Source organism: Dipteris shenzhenensis, chromosome 20 (assembly GCF_047967505.1).
Source record: "Dipteris shenzhenensis isolate YYH24624 ecotype China chromosome 20, Dip_SZ_1.0, whole genome shotgun sequence".
NCBI classification, from domain to species: domain Eukaryota; kingdom Viridiplantae; phylum Streptophyta; class Polypodiopsida; order Gleicheniales; family Dipteridaceae; genus Dipteris; species Dipteris shenzhenensis.
Genome location: NC_141615.1, coordinates 7,123,020 through 7,138,867, shown reverse-complemented (window position 1 = coordinate 7,138,867; position 15,848 = coordinate 7,123,020). Strand labels below are relative to the sequence as shown.

Below are 15,848 nucleotides of genomic sequence, written 5' to 3'. Positions count from 1 at the left end.
AAATATGGCAACTGTACTCCTACTTTGGTAAGAGTCTAAGAGACAAGTTCCAACGCCACTAGTTGGAGCTTAGTCGTTAAGTAATTTGAAGTTTTATCTACTACAATTATGTTTAAAGTTATCAAGTTCCTGATACTTATCTCGGCTTAATTGGCTTATGGCAGAAACGCCTTGCTATACGTGTTCTCTCACAGGACTGCAGTTCCGGTCCTTGTGAGAGGAACTGGAGCACTTGGGCCCTCTTTCACACAAAGAAGAGGAACAGATTGAGCACGGCTCAATTGGAGCGGTTGGTGTTTTGTCATTGCAACCTCCGTCTCCTTGAGTTCACCGCCGGCTGCCCCGAACCTCGCCAAGTGAATGTAGACAAGGTGGACGTGGAGAAGATGGAGGTCATACCAGATATCCCACGGGAGGAGCTGGACATATACACCATGTTGTATGAGGAGCTGTCAGCACCAGCACACCACACACGATCATACACTCAACCATCTGGAGATGGTGCTAGTACTTCAGTTGCACCCGATGGTCCTGATCCTGATGTTTTCAAAATTGGCCAACTCCTTATGGCCTCAACTTTTGTAGGATCCATCTTGACTCCATCCTTTGACACTATATGACCGAGAAAATGAATCTCATGCATAAAGAACTCACTTTTCTTGGTGTTTATTAATAGCTTGTGTCTTTTCAACTCTTGAAACACAATAGTGAGGTGTTTCTTGTGCTCTTGCTCATTTTTAGAGAACACAATGATGTCATCGAAGAAAGTGCCCACAAACTTTCTGTGTGCTCTAAAAATTCTGTCCATCATTCTATTGAAAGTGGCAGGTGCATTAGTCAAACCAAAAGGCATCACAAGGAACTCATATAAGCCAAATGAAGTGCGGAAGGCAGTCTTGTAGACATCTTCAGGCCGTATCCTTATGTGATGGTATCCACTTTTAAGGTCAATACTGTGAAGATCCACGCTTTTCGAAAATGCAAATGTGTGCAATGCATGCAGAATTTGAATGCCGATTGGCCCTCCAATGGGGAAGAGCGCCCTCGTGAGAGTACTTGTTTCTTTTTTTCAACCTACATGCAAGGTGGGAGAGAGATGACGGATGAATGCAATGTGGTAGAAAGAATGCTACGTGAGATTCACAATGAAAGGGTGATACCCTTTCATTAATGTCCCTTGAGATCACTCAAGTTCCATCTTCCCATTTACACCTACCCTTAGCCTATGACCCATGCACCTACCATTCAATGCACTCTAATGCACCCTTTCCCTTTCCTATTGCCCCTAGGACCTAGACACGTGTGTGCACATCTTTATTAATAATCATTGGCCAATGTTACATAGTTTTGGCGGTACTATTTACACCGCTTGATCTATCATAAATACAAACATATAACCGCACCATCAAATTGGCGCCTAACAATAATAAAGTTCTAATGACTATTAATTAACTAAATAATCATTTCTCTTGTCATGACACTCCCTCCTGCTTGAATGAGCAGAAGTCCTCTTCTGGATTATTGCTTGTCTCTTCCTCTTATGTGCACTTTCTCTTGTTACTTCTGCCATTGCATCGCCTCTTTGTAATCTGCGAGTATCTGTGGAAAATCTGTAAAGAACTCTTCTTCCATCCATTGTGCATCACTAGCTGGCTGGTTTTTAAACTTCAGTAAATACATATATCTCTTCTTTCCACGAGTACTCTTCTCTTTATGGTATACGATCTGTTCCGGAGTAAGAACTTCAGTCCCATCTTCAAGTTCAGGTTCTTCTTGTTGCTGAGTATCCAAAAACGCAGAAGTATCGCCACGGTATCTCTTCAAATTGCTCACATGAAAGATGTTCTTCATACGCCAGTGGGCTGGTAACTTCAGCTCATACGCTCTGGATCCTTCTTCTGGATATAAAGCTGCTGAAATCTGAAATGGACCATAAAACTTCGGTGCTAGCTTGACATGTTTGGTACTTCCTCTCACTGACTTGATTCTTCTTTTATCAATCTTCAATAAAACCCAATCATCCTCCTTGTAATAAACTTCTTTTCTTTTTTTATTGGCTGCCTTGGATTGTTGAACCTGGGCCTTCTTAATATGTTCTTTTACCTGCTCAATAACCTGTGACATATCCTCAGCAAACTGGTCAGCAGCAAAAATTCGCTCCCCCAAGTGTGTTATTGGAGTGGGTAAACATTGCCCATAGATGATTTCAAATGGGGCTTTCTTGGTGGAAGTATGTACAGTGTTATTATAAGCAAACTCTAACATGGGTAAGAACTCTGGCCACCTTCTAGGTTGGTCATGGACATAAGCTCGAAGTAAAGTAATTATGGTTTGATTGGCATTCTCACTTTGTCCATCTCCTTGAGGATGGAAGGCTGTAGTAAATTTCAGTTTGGTTCCGAGATTCTCTAATAGAGCTGTCCAAAAGTTGCTAATGAAACGGCCATCATTATCGGATACAATGGATTTTGGTAACCCATGTAACCTGAAGATTTCCCTAATGAATAACCTTGCTGTTTCAGGAGCAGACAACTCTTTTTTACAGGGAATAAAATGAGCTTGTTTACTCAGCCTATCTATAACAGTGAAAATCTGCTCAAACTGACCAACCTTGGGGAAACCAGACACAAAATCCATTGTAATGTGTTCCCACCTTTCCGAAGGAATAGGCAAAGGCTGCAAAAGACCAGCAGTCTTACTTGTGTCAGATTTAATGCGCTGACATACGTCACATTGTTGAACAAAGGTCGAAACTTCTTTGCGAAGTTTAGGCCAATGGAAGTATCTCTCAATATTGTCAATGGTTCCTCTAATACCTCTATGTCCAGAATATGGACTCGCATGTAACTCACTCATGACTAGATACCGAAATGTTTTGGGTACACATATGGCACGTCCCAAAAATAAGTATCCATCCACGATGGAATAAGCCTCTAAATCCCCAACCTCATTACGTTGAATCTTCCCATAAATGTCAGCGAAGTCCTCATCTAAAGGATAAGCTTCAACCATTGCTCCTAATGATTTCTCCTTAATCACAGAAACGTGATTAACTTGGGGCCGTCTACTCAAAGCATCAGCTACTAAATTCTCCTTTCCCGGCTGATATTCGATATTTGGTTGCCCAAAGGATTGAATATATTCAGCCCATTTGATTTGTCTTGAAGAGACAATGGGTTGAGAGAACAAGTGCTTGATACTTTGATGGTCAGTCTTAATCTTGAAAGCAGAACCATATAAATAATGCTTCCATAACTTTAGAGCATGAATGATTGCCAATAACTCCTTCTCATACGTGATATATTTCAATTCAGCCCCTTGAAGTTTTCTACTCTCATAAGCAATGGGATGCCCTCCTTGCATCAACACTGCCCCAATCGAGGTACCACTAGCATCCGTACATACAACAAAGAACTCTTTGTCCATGTCCGGAAGTGTTAACACTGGTGCAGTCACTAATGTTCTCTTAAGCTCCTCAAAAGCTACTTGGTGAACCTCTCCCCACTCATACAAGGAATGCTTCTTCAACAAATCTGTTAGTGGGGAAGCAAGACGTGCAAAATTCTTAATGAATCTGCGATAATAACTACACATCCCTAGGAAGGATCTCAGCTCATGTAAGTTTTTGGGTATTGGCCATTCAATTATGGCCTTGACCTTTTTAGGGTCAACCCGAATTCCCTCGGCAGACACAATGTGTCCCAAATACTCTATTTCTGTCTTGAAGAACTCACTCTTCTTGATATTTAGGAACAATTGATCCTTCCTTAGGAGCTCCATCACCTTAGCAAGGTGATCCTTATGCTCTTCCTCATTCTGGCTGAACACTAAAATGTCATCAAAAAAGACTATGACAAATTTTCCCAAGTAGGGTCGCAAAACCCTTCTCATCAGCCTACTGAAAGTGGCTGGAGCATTAGTTAGGCCAAAAGGCATGACCAAAAACTCATAATGTCCAGTGAGAGTGCGAAAAGCTGTCTTATGTTCATGCCCAGCTTTCATACGAAGTTGATGATAACCAGATTTCAAATCCAATTTGCTAAAAACTTTAGCACCTTTAAGCATATCCAATAAATCATCCACTCTTGGAATCGGATACCGGTTCTTAATCGTAAGTTTATTCAAAGCACGGTAATCTATACACATACGATATGATTCATCCTTCTTCTTAACCAATAATACAGGTGCTCCAAATGGAGAACTGCTTGGTCGAATCAGGCCTTTTTGCAACATATCTTCAATTTGTTTTTCTACCTCCTCCATTTCTATCCTGTTCATCCTATATGGGGCTCTACATGGAGGGGAAGCTCCTGGCTCTAAGTCTATGGCATGATCATCTTCTCTCTCCATGGGCAATTCGAATGAGTCATCTCTTGAAAATCGATCCTCATAAGCTCTAAGGAACTCATTTCTCTTCCAATCTTCTTTTGAGATATGAAGATCTCGTGAATCCCGTATATACACAAGATTACAATCTACCCCTCTTTTTACCAATCTTTTGGCTTGGGTAGGAGTAATCAATGGAATTGTATACACGTCCCGATCCCCTACGATCCTTATGTTTTCATCCTTATGTACAAAGCAACAATGATGAGTATGAGGATGAATAGCAGGGTTAAAATCATACCGCCATGGTTTACCTAGTATCATGTCAACGTCTTGTAAAGGGGCTACTAGAAAATCCCTTCGATCTCTATATTTTTGTATACGAAAAGGAATATTTCGTACTATGGATGTGTCTTCTTCATTGTGTCCCCTAAAAGCTCCTGAAAGCGACATGTTTTTTATAGGTTCTGGTTTAAGATGGAGTAATTTTGCCAATCTATCACTTACTAAGTCATAATTACATCCATCATCTAGGAGAACCACTATTCTCTGTCCATTCACGAATCCATACACCTTAAAAAGATCATGAGGCCCAAAGGTATTGGCTGAATGGACAGCATTCACTATTGGCTCAATAGTCACAGTAGATTTCGAGGGTGACAAGGTAGAAGCCTCACCCTCCTGCTTGGATGCCTTGGCTTTCCCTTTTACTGAATTCGTCTTGGCAATCTTAGCCAAGAGAACGGGACACTTATGCCATACGTGCCCTGGCTTATGTTTCTTACAACCGAAACATTTTCCTTCCTTAATTAACTTCCTCTTCTCTTCGTCAGTCATAGAAGGAAATGGCACCCATCCAGGACGTGATTGGCTATTCACATTCCTTACAAGAGCTTTACCCTTCCCTTTATTATTCTTAAACCGGTTTGGTTTCCTAAAAGTGGGTATATTATTGGTCTTAGATGATGACCCATACTCCTTATTGAAGGGTTTACGAGGATTCAATTTTCTCTCTGCTATTTCAGCCAGCTTAGTGAGGTCCTTAAGCGTGGTCGGGTTAAACATTTCAACCTCGTACCTTACTTTTGGGCTTAAAGCTGCTAAATACTTCTTTCTCCTATCTTCCTCGCTCTTTTCGGGTAACTCTAGAGAGAGTTTCCAAAATCTGGCTGTAAAATCTGCATTACTCTCATTATCGAACTGCCTAAACCTCTCCCAACGAAAGGTTAGGTTCTCTTCATGCCTCGGTGGCATGAAAGTGGTTTTTAGTTGCTCCACAAATTTAGCCCATTCATGAATAGGCTCTTTTCCTGTTTGTGACAAGGACCACCACATTAGAGCATCCTTCTGCAGATGCAATGTGGCAAGAGCAAGCTTCTCTTGCTCGGTCTTGTCTTGATGGGCAAAGTATAGCTCAAAATGACGAATCCAATTGAGGATTTTGTCAGCCTCCCTTGCCCCATCATATTTGGGGAACTCAATTCTCTCTCGCGGTTGGAATTTGGACCTCTTAGAAGGGTTACTCAACTCTTCATCCCCGAAGTTTAAAGTCCTCTTAGTCCCTAATCTTGTCATAATGGACTGCTCAATCATATTGCTAAGCTGGAAAACCAGCTTATCAACAGGAGTCTCCTCTCTTCCTCTTGCACTTGGATTAGAATCCATGTGTATTGGGTTTTGAGTTAAAGGCGTGAACTCATCACCTTGTTCTTGGCTGGTCTCATTTCTTCTTTCATTACGAAAGGAGAACTCCCTATCAGTAGGTTCTTGAAGGAGAGACTGCTGTAAATCTATTTGTGGGTTATCATACTCAAGATGTGTATAACTCTCACCTAATCCATCCTCTTCAAGAGGGGGTGAAGGTGTTCTTTCTCTCTCTCCTTGGGGTAATGGAGGAAAAGGAATAAGTTCATTGTTATATGTCCCTTCCCCTTCCATTCTTTCCTTTTATTAATACAAGAGAGAAAATGTCTTGCTGTAATTTCAAAAAAGAAGGTTTATTTTACAGCAAACTTCAAGTGTTGTAGAGGTGGTGGTACTTATCCGACTCCCGCTTCGTTTGTGTTGAGAAAACACTTAAAATGACCTCCTTTCCCTTCTCTTTGAAGCTTTTCTTCTTGTATTTCTGCTGTAAACTGGTACGCTCCGTTTGGGCTACTTGTTTTGAGCGGATTGGAGCTCTAGATACCGTTATAGGGGTTACTTGATGGGTGGATCACTCCCTTAAAATCTTATTCCGATCCGACTTCCGGTTGGGTAGAACGGGAATCCCTTTTTCTCACGGTTTAAGGGTACATTCACATGGGGGGGGGGGGGGGGCAAAACAGAACACCCCGTTCGCCGTTCGCCGTTGAAGGCCAAAATTTTCAGAAAAACCCCCTTGTCTCAGAACCTCGAGATCGGTCGATCGTGATCCTTTTCCGCCAACCTCTCTTGCGACTTCCGTCGTTCACAACTGTCGCCCTCTTCTCGTCCCGCTCGTGGATCGTCGCCGCTCTGATACCAAATGTGAAGATCCACGCTTTTCGAAAATGCAAATGTGTGCAATGCATGCAGAATTTGAATGCCGATTGGCCCTCCAATGGGGAAGAGCGCCCTCGTGAGAGTACTTGTTTCTTTTTTTCAACCTACATGCAAGGTGGGAGAGAGATGACGGATGAATGCAATGTGGTAGAAAGAATGCTACGTGAGATTCACAATGAAAGGGTGATACCCTTTCATTAATGTCCCTTGAGATCACTCAAGTTCCATCTTCCCATTTACACCTACCCTTAGCCTATGACCCATGCACCTACCATTCAATGCACTCTAATGCACCCTTTCCCTTTCCTATTGCCCCTAGGACCTAGACACGTGTGTGCACATCTTTATTAATAATCATTGGCCAATGTTACATAGTTTTGGCGGTACTATTTACACCGCTTGATCTATCATAAATACAAACATATAACCGCACCATCAAATTGGCGCCTAACAATAATAAAGTTCTAATGACTATTAATTAACTAAATAATCATTTCTCTTGTCATGACAAATACGACTAAACATTGAGGAACCTTCCAACCTATCCAATATATCATCAATGCGTGGAATTGGAAAACGGTTCTTAATTGTGACTTTATTCAAAGCCCTATAATCAATACACATTCTCCAACTGCCATCCTTCTTTTGCACAAGCAACACAGGGGAACAGTAAGGAGAATTACTTGGCTGTATTAATTCCTTTTCCAAGAGTTCCTTCACTTGTGACATTATCTCTTCCTGTTGTGCCTTACTGACACAATAGGGAGGTATATTAGGCGGTGAGCTTCCTGGAATTATATCAATTTGATGATCCTCGGGCCTCTTGGGAGGTAATTTTTTAGGAAGTGCATCTGAGAAACAATCCAGCCCTTTCTCTATCTAAAGCAGAAAGAGTAGAGCCTTCCTGAACTGGTTGGCTGTCCTCTTTGACAAAAATCAAGTATGCTGAAATATGACGCTTTATTACATTGGAAATACAAGAAGCTGAAACTGCAGGGATGGACTCCCCTTTCAACTTTACATCAAGTACATGATTTTTGCCTCTATGAGTTAAAGAAATCTTCTTGTTTCTCATCAGCACATCAGCCCCCACCCTGTACATCCAAGGCATCCCAAGCAAAGCATCACACTCTGGCAAAGGCATAATGTAGAAGTCCTCTTCATCCTGATATCCTTGGATATGCATCCCCAACTTGCCAAAGATGCCAAAGATAGGAGTGACAGGTGTGTTGAGTTCAGGGTTGGCTATATCACACATGTCGGATGGCCCCATTTCCTCAGGCTTGATGCCAAGCCTTCCTGCCATATCAGGAGTTATGAAATTTGCCTTTGCCCCAGAATCAAAGAAAAACAAACAATTCTGATTTTTTATTTTTCCCCATGCTCTGCACATCTCAGTCTTTTTCATTTCCTCTTCATCATTCTTTTTCGTTTCCTCTTCATCATGTCCATGTGGCAAACTCCCAATCACATCTGGAAGAAGTCTTGCGGAAGGTTTAGGCCTTTTGCCCTTCCGATCAGCCTGTTTATCACCATTCTTATCATCATCTGACCTGTCTCTTTTCTTGGATGGGCAATCATAAGAGCGGTGTCCCTCTCCTTTGCATATAAAACATTTGTTTTGCTCCATGAGTGACTTTTTCTCTTCATCAGATAACTTGGTACGGGGCTGTTTATTAGGCTGTCCACGCCTTTGACCAGCCTTGAATTGGGCTTTTCCTCCCTTTTGAAACGGTCGTTTGCCATAATTTTTATTTTCAGATTTGATGTCCTTATCCTGGTGTTTGGCAGCCCGTTTGTTGTCTTCTTTCTTGCTGTCCATAAAGCCCAAATTCTTCTCCTACATCCATGCATATGCTGTCCTTGCATTCTCAATTAATTGAGTCATAGAACCCACCTTGGTTTTGATGCAATAATCACGTAGCTCACTAGGCAATCCACAACAGTACCTCTCTATTTGCTCTTTCAAAGAAACATGCCTGTAAGAGCTCAATGGCAGCAAAACATCCCAAAACCTATGGGTGTAATCATCAAGATTCTTGCAAAGTTTGTATGACAAGTCATGCCAGTGTGAAAGTACTTCAACTTCAAAAGTTGGAGTAAGCCAAGTAGAAGAGAACACTTGCTTAAATTCCAGCCAAGTAGCAGGTGCATCTCCATGAAGCATAAGGTTGGTGTACCACTTAAGTGCATTGCCTTTCAAAAATGTGGCGACCTTCCTCATCTTGGATGCTTCTGTAAACAAACCCCCAAGAAATGCAGCATCAAACTGTTGAAGGAATTGAAGGAATGTGAGGGTTTTGTACCTGTCCTGTACTCCATTATATGTATCAAACTTGACATGAGAACCACCATCCTTAAATTCGTTATATACATTTGATATTGGCTGTCCCAAAGATGGCTGTATATTTGCAGCATTCCTTTCACTAGGGAGAGCCATGCTTGGCTGAACATTAGGCATGGGAGCATATGCTGTGGCTTGCATGCCTGGCTGCATTCCCACATTGTCATACATGGCTTGCTTTCTATGCCCGATTGGCGGTGAAATCAACATAGCATCAAAGATAGAATCTGTACCAAAATATTCAGGTTGCTGCCTCAAATATGGCTGAGGTGGTTGAGCCACATTTATGGACTGCACATTATTATTTTGAGGAGTAGAAGTACCCAAACCAAGGCCTTGTGCTGGCTGCTCATACTGTTGCACTGGCTGTACTTTTTGTACCTCTTTCTCAAGTGCTCTTTTGGGTGATTCCTCTCTCTTGGAAGTCACTTTTTGAGTCATTTTTGATGGCTGTCCCTCATGGGAAACTGACGCATGAGTGTGCGGTCCGCCATGAGAAGCTGATGCATTTGTGCACTCACTCTTTCCGTGCTTGTGCTTTCTTGATTTCTTCTTCTTCTTGGCATTTGTTTGCACAATCTGAGCCAAATTTTGAGCCCGCTGAGTCAAAGCAGTCACTGCACTTGCAAGCTGTGCATTCAACATAGTAGCATCATCTGACTCACTGCTAGAACTAGTATCACCGTTGAGCTCAGTTGTAGCTTCATGTGTGGCCTGCTCAAAAGGCATTTGTTGTGCTCCCTCCAGCTGTACACTAGCTGGATCATAAGGCTTCCCTACCTTCTCCTTTGAGGAGTTGTGGAGCTCTCTTGCTCATGGGTACTCACCATGTTTATGGTTGTAATATTCAGCTGTCAAAAAGTGCAGCAAAGATATCCTTCCACCAAACTACCGAGGCCCACCTCTTGAGAAAGAGTGTGTGGTATCCCGGCAATGGAACCAATGAAACCGGCCTCTAATCACTCAGAGGGCAGTGAAACTAAACCTTTAATCACTTCACCACTTATTTACAGCTCACAAAGCATATATCACAACCATTAACCATTGCATGATCACCATTTGGCATTTACCCATTTGTTCACAAACAAAACCACTGAAAAAGGGATGGAGGCTAGAATGCTCCTGCTTAACAAACATAGACAAGTGCACCCGATTGGCCCCAAACACCGTGGCGCCCCTTTCGGTATTTCTTTATATTTCACAGTGAAATGATTACAAGTTGCATCTAGGAGACCTTCCTTGCAACTGAGCATGCAGCCCCAATACACTGAGCCTTCGCAAGGCTTTCAAGCATAGAACACCATCACATAAGTGCACTTAACCCATAGGCTCAATCCAAAGGCATTCTCTTTTCCGAGTGCAATTCCATTGGCTGTCCAGATGCAATTACACTGCACCCCAGCTGCACTCTCTTTGAGTGGTTTCCAGATGGCATTCACAAAGCTTTTCAAAGCTCCAAAATAAAATCAGCAAAGTACCCAACCAAAGAATGACTCATGTAGCACTGTCTGGGCACCTGTGAACCAAGAAAGAGGCGGCACACGAGGCCAACCAATAGCTTATGGCAAAACGAAATTGCAGCAGCAAAATCACAACTCACCAAGCCCTGAAAACTCGAACCAAGTCCTCAATCACCAAGAGGACATAGTAGCCAATGCCCAATTGCATTCTCAGCCAAAGAGGAGTGCAAAGGCATGAAGAAAGAGCATTTACAAGAGCCAACCAGCAAGAATTCCACTGAAAAATGTGAAAAGAAGCACTTTTGTCGCGAAGAAATGGGAGTTCTTGGGCTCAAAAGAAGTGTGCTTCAGAGAGGAATGCATTGAGAAGGTTTAGGAGAAGTTTCATCGCTGAGAAAAACGAGTCAACCAGCGCGCGGGACCACTCGAAATTCAATAGAAAGCTGTAGCTTTGCAAGAGGAGAGGCCCAGGAGGCGGTAGAAGCAAAAAGGTCCAGAAAAGCCCACTTTTGCAAATTCGACCAGTAAAAGAAGTGCTCAGCTCTGCCCGTTCTACCAAACGCACGGAGGGAAAAGCATATCACTACGAAGGGGAGGCAGAGGGGAAGCCCGAGGAATCCAAACGGAAGTCGAGGAATCCAAACGGGTGAGGAGTTATGAAGAAAAACGGAATTCGGCTGAAGGAGGCTGAAAAACCAATCCAAAATCTCAACAAAGGGAGAAGATGAGAGAGAGAATCACACATGTGAAGTTTCGAAGGCCCAGGAAGGTAGTAACCCATGGGGTCTGAGACTGGTGCTGCTCCTGCCTGAGAGGGCACCAAACTCGGGCCTGCTGACCCTGCCCACTCTACGGAGGAGAGGGGGGGAGGCGCACGAGGGAGGCCACGAGAGCAATCTGTGGCGAGGTGACCCATCTGTCTGTACCGAAGACACTGGCGTGGTAAGTCGGAGATCATCCTCTGGCGAAGTGTGCTTCCTTCCAGGGTCTCGAGAAGGATCAACCCTGGGAGGGACTCCGGGCTCTCAACCACTAGTCTGATCTTGGGGACTTCATCATTTGCTAGAACGGAGGCGGTCGTCTTTGGCGGGGACTCAAGCACTGTGCCAAATGCGCGACCAATAGAAGGGAGGATGGCTCGATACTCCTTGGGGAGCCTTGGGAAGCGGAGTGTAACCGGAAACCGTGGAACATGGTGTCGTATCCATGTCCTCCACTGTGAGCCCATGATACCAAGGAAAGAGGTAGACAAGGTGCGGGCCAAGGAGTATGGGGCTTTGCTCCACAAGTGTCGAGGCGGTGTCGGGGGAGCTCAGCTGGATGAGAAAAATGCCTCGTCTATAGATGGTGACCTCTTGGATGTGGTCTCCCTCTAATGCCAAGCTCGCGTGGATGCCACCACAATGTAAATATCCTAAGTCAAAGTATAGTTGACCATTTATCTTATCATAGTTAAAAGTTTTCATATGTGTTAATTATGGTTAGAGAATTGACTACGGTCAAAGATAGTTGACTCTGGTCAAGTAAGCCTGACTTCGGTCAGAGAGACTTGGTTTATTACCAAGAGGGTTAACTACGGTTAACCAGAGAACCACAGAGCTGGACTACGGTCAGAGAGTGTTGACTTCGGTCAACGAGACTTGACATATGCCAAGAGGGTTAACTATGGTTAACCAAGATGTGCCAACTTCGGTTGGAGAGACTTGACTATAATTAAGGCGCCTCGACCCTTGGTCAAAGCCCCTTAATTATGATCAAGAGCGTTGACTTCGATCAACGAGAGAATAAATATATATTTTTTATATTTGTTATGTGTGCACATGTGTTCAGTGGGGACGCCCATCATGACTAGAATTAGTCCACAGTGTGTTATTTGCATGCAAAGTGCTAACAATTAATGGGTGCCATGGTGGTGCGCTTTAATTAATTGTTGCAGGTACTAGGAAGAGTTATTTTCCTAAGCGCTACGGGAGCCTAACAAGAGTCTAGGAGGAGGTTCGCGTGACCAAGTGCTTCGAAGACTCCAGAGTTGCCCTTAGTGGCATGTAATTAGGAAAGTAATGTAGAAATTGACAAGTGGCTTGTTGCCAATAAAGGGAGCCTGAGAGCTCATGTAATGATTCATTCATGTTGGAATTTGTATGTACAGCTTCTACGCTGAACTCATGTACTCAGTTTTCTCTCAAGTAATAAAAACCTTCGGGAGGGTCCAGCCTGACGATTGTCCTGGGCCCTAGTGTATCTGTAGAGAGAGGGAGAGCATTTGAGAGTGTTTCCTTGCTGTACTTTATGAGCTGTCGTAAGATTGCACAAGCAGGAAGGTTGAAAACCAGTGGGACATTTACATTGGTATCAGAGCTCAGGATCAGGGCCTTTCTTAAGAGGTTGACGACAAGACAAAGTCTACTAATTGGAAGGCTTGAGTTGTCTTCAATTGTCCGTGAAGCGGGCTGACAGGCAAGACGGAGAGCCAACGGGGGTATGCTCGTATTACGACGACGTAAATTCCACGCAAGGTGCTTGGGCGTAGTGAATTGTCTTTGAGAAGTCAAGCGATGGAAATCACCACGCCGAGTAATGTTTTTCATGCGGGCGCATATGGAGGGGACAATTGACTGTCATATGCTTCCGCCAGCGACCAGACACACTTAGTCTTTACAAGCAAGGAAGCTTGTGGACACGCAAACTGCGCTGTCCAGCTGAACTAAACACTGGCGAGATGGCTTCTTGCAGGGTGCCATGGATTGCAGAGGTGTTTGACGGAGAACCCATGCAAGGAGCAGAGTTGATCAAGAGGATTTAGGACGGAGTGACGCCCAGCCAGGCAGCAAAGACTGTCGATGAAATCCCATTCGTCATATATGGTCAGGCGTGGAGAAGGTGCGGACCTTGTAGACGGAGACTTTTGCCGGGTTTCGTATTCGCACGACGCTGACGGACGTGCGTGACGACCTTGGATTTTGCCAGAAATTTCTTACCTTAGGCTGCGCCGATGTGGCGCCTAGCCAGGCAGCAGATGATGTGGCAGGTCAGCAGGTGATGTGGCGTCCACATGTGCGGTGATGACGTGGCAGCGCATGCAGGTGGCTGACGTGGCCCTGACTTGGCCACCTGACACGTGGCAGTCCATGTAGGCAAGACACGTGGCAAGTGCTGATGTGGCAGCCCTGACAGACAGCTGACATGGCATTGACTTGTGGCAGCCAGCTAGACTGCTGAGGTGGCTAACCAGTGGCTAGACTAACCCTGGTTAAAGGTTCAGCTAGTTGGTCTAACCAAACTGGACTGGTTAGTCAAACCAGGTCTGACCAACTAACCTTAGTTTTAGTTAACCATACCATAGCTGGTTAACTAGACTACAGATGGTTGAGGTCCAGTTGAGAGCCAACCAGACCAGAGCTAGTTAGTCTGGTTAAGTGTAACCAGCCGGTTACTTCATCCAGTTATTGTCCAAAAAAAGAAAAAGAAAAAAAAGAAAGACAGTTGCAGATACTGTTTCTGCTAGCAGTTTTCACCTATTTGAGAGAGTATTTGCTGTCAGAAAAAGCAGAAATCAGAGAAGAATCAGAGATTTGCACAAGTAAAGGGATGCATGCCTTTGTGCTCAGGAAAAGGGAATCAGATGCATACTCAGTGCTTTTTGCAGCAGCTAGAAAGGGGGCAATATAGTTGTTGATGCCTTGGCAACTTTGTGGGTATATGCCTTGAGTTGACAGCCTGGTACTGGCATAGATTGTGAATGCAAGACACCTCTTGTTGAGGTAATTTTTCTCTTTGAAAAGCAAAGGTTGCGTGCATCAGTTGCATACACAGTGTGTGTGAGAAACTTGGAGATCTCAAACGAGTGGTAAGAAAATGGCTCAATCACCTATCCAGAGGGATTCACAAGATAGGGATGCGCATCCAAGACAGAGAAGTGTGCAGCAAAATCAGCAAGAATTTGAGCAGATGGTATGCACTCGTATACAAGAGATGGAAAATCTTAGAAAGGATCCAAGAGCTCAGCATTTGTTTCAAGCAGAAACTATGCTTAATGCAGCTTATGATGTGCCAATGCCACAGGCACACTCTCGTGTACAGCCAGAGAGAGAGAGATCTCATAGGGGATGGTCTCATAGCAAGAGGAGATCGAGGCATCATCACCGATCTCCGAGTCCTTCACCGTCTACCTCGAGCTCGACTTCTGTATCTTCTTCTTTATCAGATAAACCATCCAGGAAAAGAAGGAAACACAAGAAGTCTAGGAAGAGTAAGTCTTCTAGAGAGACCAAGGAATTCAAAGAGGGAGGTAAATCTGTCAAGTTTATGACCTATAATGGACACTGGTCATACAGACAAAGCATTGCAGTTCATCAGGCAGTTTGATGCTGCATTCGGTACAGAAAAGTTTTTAGAATCCTCCAAGTTAAGAATGGTCAGTTTGCGCTTGACAGCAACAGCTAGTGTATGGTGGAGTGCACAGACCACAGATGGGTCAGCCCCAAAGAAGGGGAAGGACTTCAAGAAAGCCTTCTATCAGCAGTTTATGCCTAAACAGTTTAGAGATCATGTTCTTCAAGATTGGGATAGTTTGCATATGGATGTAGGAGATACAGTGGATGTGTACAACCAAAAGTTTTGGGATGCCTATTTGCAGGTTGCACCTTTCAAAAAGATCTCCAAAGGAACTCAAATGAGAAAGTATAGAGCAGGTCTCAGTCCAAGAATTCAGGTAGTAGTAAATGCTTTGGGAGCAAAGAACATTCAAGACCTTATGCATTTAGCTTCGGTAGCTAGTCTTGTGCCGTTACAAGATCCATCTACAGTACTATCCTTGCATGCAGGACGTGCTGAAAGGAAGAAAACTGATTTTTCAAAATCAGAAAAGAAAGAGTATCCCAAGGTTGAAAGAAAGGGCTTCAGCCTCAGAAGCCGAGCGGTACTCAGTTTTCAAAGTCATATAAGGGAAGAACACAGTTTACCCCTGAATAGATTGAAACTTTCAGGAAAGAGGGTAAATGCTTCATGTGCGGCAAAGAGGGGCATGTGGCTGCCTAGTGCCTAAAAAAGCCTTCAACTTCGAAGGAAAAAGAGACAGAGAAGCCATGGGAACCGCAAAAGCCAATGGCAGGAGGATTTCTTGACATACTGGGTCATGTTTCAAACCTAGAAGAACGAGAAGTGCTGCTATCATGGGGCAAAGTCAGAGACCAGTA

General features: G+C 43.8%; 1 protein-coding gene across 3 annotated transcripts in view; it reads left to right on the top strand.

Moving 5' to 3' along the window:
- The window catches only part of LOC147889200 (HrpN-interacting protein from malus protein), a 51,055-nt gene that overhangs the window by 20,758 nt on the left and 14,449 nt on the right, over positions 1-15,848 (top strand). The window contains exon 2 of one of the 3 annotated variants that reach the window (XR_015542952.1): positions 12,590-12,853. The exons of the other annotated variants lie outside the window; for them this stretch is intronic. The gene's annotated coding sequence lies outside the window, so the exon portion shown is untranslated. Of the gene's footprint in view, positions 1-12,589; positions 12,854-15,848 lie in introns of those variants that run through there. 3 annotated transcript variants of the gene reach the window in all.